We start from the raw sequence: 4,481 nt of genomic DNA, 5'->3' as shown, positions 1-4,481 counted from the left end.
ACAAACAAGTAGCTAATGCTAGGTCTGTAACATTAGCTAATTATTGGTGGTAACATAAGTTTACAACATCGTTCAACACACTGTTATTATTAGTTTGATTGTTTTAACAACGGTTAACAACTCTGGGATAACCCAATAATTCATTAGTTACGTTAACTGTATAAATAGACGACTAATCTAATGTTAATTGGTAAAGCTAACTAGCACATGCCTGTCTGTCTGCCCTACTCTCCCAACACTGCAAAGCTTCAGTTGGGATGGGAGCTGACAACAGCCCCGGCCCGGGGACACATCCACAGTCAGCCCTCAGCCAGCCAGCTAGCAACCATCCACTATCATTACAGCCCCGGCCCGGGGACACATCCACAGTCAGCCCTCAGCCAGCCAGCTAGCAACCATCCACTATCATTACAGCCCCGGCCCGGGGACACATCCACAGTCAGCCCTCAGCCAGCCAGCTAGCAACCATCCCCTATCATTACAGCCCCGGCCCGGGGACACATCCACAGTCAGCCCCAAGCCAACTAGCAGCCAGACCGGTCAGCACTCCAGTGCTAAGGACGCTAACGGCAGTTTACTCCACAGTTGGGAAACAGACCCAGGCATCCAAGTCAGAACAGGGACCATTCGTAACGTTGCACCTCTGTTAGCGTAATTGGTGTCCCCCCCCCCCCTTCACATCTTTTAAAACGGCAGGGCCTGTAATCTGTGGAACTCCCCCTAGTAGAATAGCTGTGTGTATCACTAATTATATAAAAGTAATTCCATAAATACTTGAGTGCCAGGTCAATTCTTATCTTAACTTAACCCAGTTTAAATTGGGAAAATTTCTCCTCCACTCTGAGCCACCTAAGACTGGTCAGGTCAGGAAGAAGACGAGTTCTACGATGGAGTTTAATGATCACTCTGATCAGTTTATTTTGACAGATTTGTAGCTTGTCTTTGAGGCCTTTAGTAGTGCCCGTGTACCAAGATGAACAGGCATAGTCAAGATGGAATTGAACAAGAGCATTGGCCAAGATTTTCAAGGTGTTTCTATCTAAGAGGCTGGATATTGTTGCCAGGAACTTTATTCGTTGGCTTACTTTTGAGTTAATGTTTTGGGCCATAAACCCTACTGATAGATTGTTGTCCAGTATACAGCCCAAGTAATTGACCGCTTCTTTGACTGTAAGTTCAACATTACCTACAACTACCCTAAACCCCATAGATTTTTTCAGTTTAACTCTGGACCCAAAAAGAATCTATCTAAGAACTACGTTTTGCCAAGATGGAGTCACAGCTTGTTGTCTGTTAACCAAGCACTGAGGTTAAGGCGCTTTAAACTAAGCAACCTTTCCTACCTCTGATTTCTCTTTTATGAGAGACTGGAATAGCTGAATCATCTGTTAATAAAAACAAATTACAATTTATGGCTGACGACATGTCATTAACATACAAAAAAAAGGAGGACCTAAAACACTCCCCTGGGGAATTTCACAAGCTAATTTAAGTAGGGAGGATAAGGTCCCTTTCACATCTACCACCTGTTCTCTACCAACCAGTTATGACCTCACCCACTGAAGAGATGTACGAGAAAATCCCGGAGCTTTGAGTTTGTTCAAAAGGATATCATACTGACCCGTATCAAAGGCCTTTTGAAGGTCTATTAACACCATGCCACAAAGATTCCCCTTTTCTACCGGTTTCCTAATAAAGTCTGAAAGATAAAGCTGACAGGTATTTGTGGAATGGGGTATTCTAAAGCCTGACTGGAAGAAAATAACTGTCTATTAGCTCATAAATAAATTCAACAATTTTTGATATTGAACACTGGATAGATACAGGGTAGAAATTACCAGGATCAGATTTGGACCCCTATTTATATAAATATAAACTCTTGCCACCTTAAATTTATTTGGAAAATGGTTATTTTCAATGCATAAATTAAGATAGGTTATGACAGGAGTGATTATTTCAGCAACATTTCTAAGAAATCTGGGAACTTGTCCATGTTACGATATTACAATATCTAAAATTTAAGACAATATCTTGACTCAGATATTGATATTGATACAATATCAATATATTGTCCAGCACTATGTGTAGCATGAAAAGGCTACAACTTACATTTCACTGTGTAACCCTGTGTCGTAAAATGACAACTAAAACCAATGTTAAACCTTGAGGGTGGATGGAGTCAGTCTGTGTTATCCAGCTAACAACATACCTCTCACAGCAGAATCAACTATCCAGAAGTAGCAGACCACAATGATTTATCATCTGGTGACAATGACCGCTGGTACAAAATTGTGTGGCAATCGATCTTACGTTAAGATATTTCAGTCTGGAAGAAAGTGGTGGACCAACCCACACTGCCATACCTAATAACCTTAGTGGTTAAGGTTTGGTCAAGGAAAAACTACAGTTTCATAAAATGTGGGTTGCATTTTATAGCTTTGGTCATAATTTCTATTAGTTTTTATAACATTGTATACACCAAAAGAGCTGTTAAGAATGGGGGACTGTCCCTAGTAAACTAATCGTTTTAATGGGAAAAGTAACGCAGTCAGACTTTCACATGATGGAAACGAACCAACAGTTCACCCAGATGATCTGAAACACTTGATTTGGAGGTCAAAGTTGTGATGCTAGTAATTCATTTTTACACAAGAAAACAGTAAGTGCAAAGAGCTAGTGCAGAGGATCAAGTTGATTGATGTTTACAGCGAACAGTTAGTGTGATAATTTTACTTTTCACATTGGTATTTATCTTCAAATATGTTTGACTAACCTGGAGCTTTGTTTACAACCTGTCTATTTAACCACGTTTTGCCCTGTTTGATTGATTTTTAGTAATGTTATTAATTTGTTGAGTACCCTCACTGTTATTATTGATATAAGAGGGCAGGGAACCTAAAACCCAAGTTTTAATTAGCCATTATTTTCCTTATTCCTCCGGTTATAGCCTAACCACTATTAGTTAAACAAACAAATCTACTTCGGTTAGGTTTGAATTATGCTCATGTCAATAGAGACTTGGAAGAAGGTGCGCTATGGGACTGGATAGGTACGGGATAGAATGCAAACCGACCAGTCACACAATAACACAAACTAACTTACCAATGGAGGCAGCAGTAGAGCAGCCTCCCATGTTCTGCGAGTTTAAAAAAACTGTTTTTGTCAAAGGACCCTGGTGGCTTTGAAGAGAGCAAATATAATGGCTTCAGTTCCCTGTTGTGAAGGGTTGTATGACAGCAAGATAAAATGCTAAAAATATTCTAAATATAGCATCCACAAACTGATATTGATTTTTTTTCAGACATCTAAAATACGGTTAACTGCTGCCCCCGTCCACAGCATGACGTTGCTTAGCTTCCATGTCTGTAAGTACTCCTGCCTTCTTCAGACTGGGGGTGTGCTGACCGCCATCTATTGTAATTCAGTTCAATTCAATTTTATTTATAGTGTCAAATCCTAACTGGAATTATCTCAGGACACTTTAGGAGAGTCTGTATTTACAAAGACCCAACAGACCCAACTTGTACACTCAAGTTACACCCACTTCTTGTTTAGATGGCAATATGCACAAAAAGGCCGCCCTGCCACGGCCATGCCCTATGACCCTATGAAAAGTTTTTCTTTTAATAACTTTTTGTCTTTAACGTCTTAAGATAGTACAGATAAAATTTGAAGTTGATCAGATTAACTCTAAAAGGAGTTTATTAAAGTTCGACATGTGGAAATGGCCAAATTAGCACTAATTTACAACTTTCAATTCCAAATGGCGGACTTCCAGTTGGGTTTAGGGTATGGTTCCAATGACGTTTTTTTGTACATCTTAAAATACCACATATGTGTACCAAGTTTCATTAGTCTACTTCAAACGTACTGCAAGGGCTGAAATCTTTTAAATATTGTAGGGCGCGCTAGTGAGACATTTTTGCGCGCCTATTCCCGAACTCTTAAACAACGTACATTTTCACAGGGTTTGATGCGTACGGCAATTTTGGTAATTTTTTGAGTATGCTAAGCTCCTCAAAAGGCAATTAATTTGGCGGCGGAGAGGAAGGGAAGAATTCCTTCAGTTTCAATTCTCGGCTGTCGGCCCTCGGGCCCTAATTAAAGCTTTAATGGCAAAAGCAAATCATGGGGTAATAGAAAAACTTCCTCCAACACATCGTTTAAAGTTAGGGAAGGGAAACAACAAAGGGAACAGGACACGGACAATTGCCAAAAATCTAGTTTCAATGCAGGAGTACATATTCTAAAGTCAAGGTTCACTTACTACCTTTTCTTATAGCTTTCACCATGGTCTTCATCAGGTGTCATAATGTCACCTAAGTTAGAAGAAATGTAGATGTAATTTTATAGTTATATAACAAATATATATTAACTAATATGTAATGACACATGAGCCATTTACATTCACAGATCATAACCCTGATATGTGGTTGAAAGCTTTGTAAAAGGTAGTAAGCAACATGTCCCCCCCCCCCCCC

General features: G+C 39.8%; 1 protein-coding gene across 4 annotated transcripts in view; it reads left to right on the top strand.

The window, feature by feature from the left end:
- The window catches only part of LOC116695626 (peroxisomal sarcosine oxidase), a 115,457-nt gene that overhangs the window by 8,218 nt on the left and 102,758 nt on the right, over window positions 1–4,481 (top strand). The gene's annotated exons all lie outside the window — the stretch shown is intronic.

Source organism: Etheostoma spectabile, chromosome 9 (genome assembly GCF_008692095.1).
Source record: "Etheostoma spectabile isolate EspeVRDwgs_2016 chromosome 9, UIUC_Espe_1.0, whole genome shotgun sequence".
Classification (NCBI taxonomy): domain Eukaryota; kingdom Metazoa; phylum Chordata; class Actinopteri; order Perciformes; family Percidae; genus Etheostoma; species Etheostoma spectabile.
This window is presented reverse-complemented; position numbering and strand designations above follow the sequence as displayed.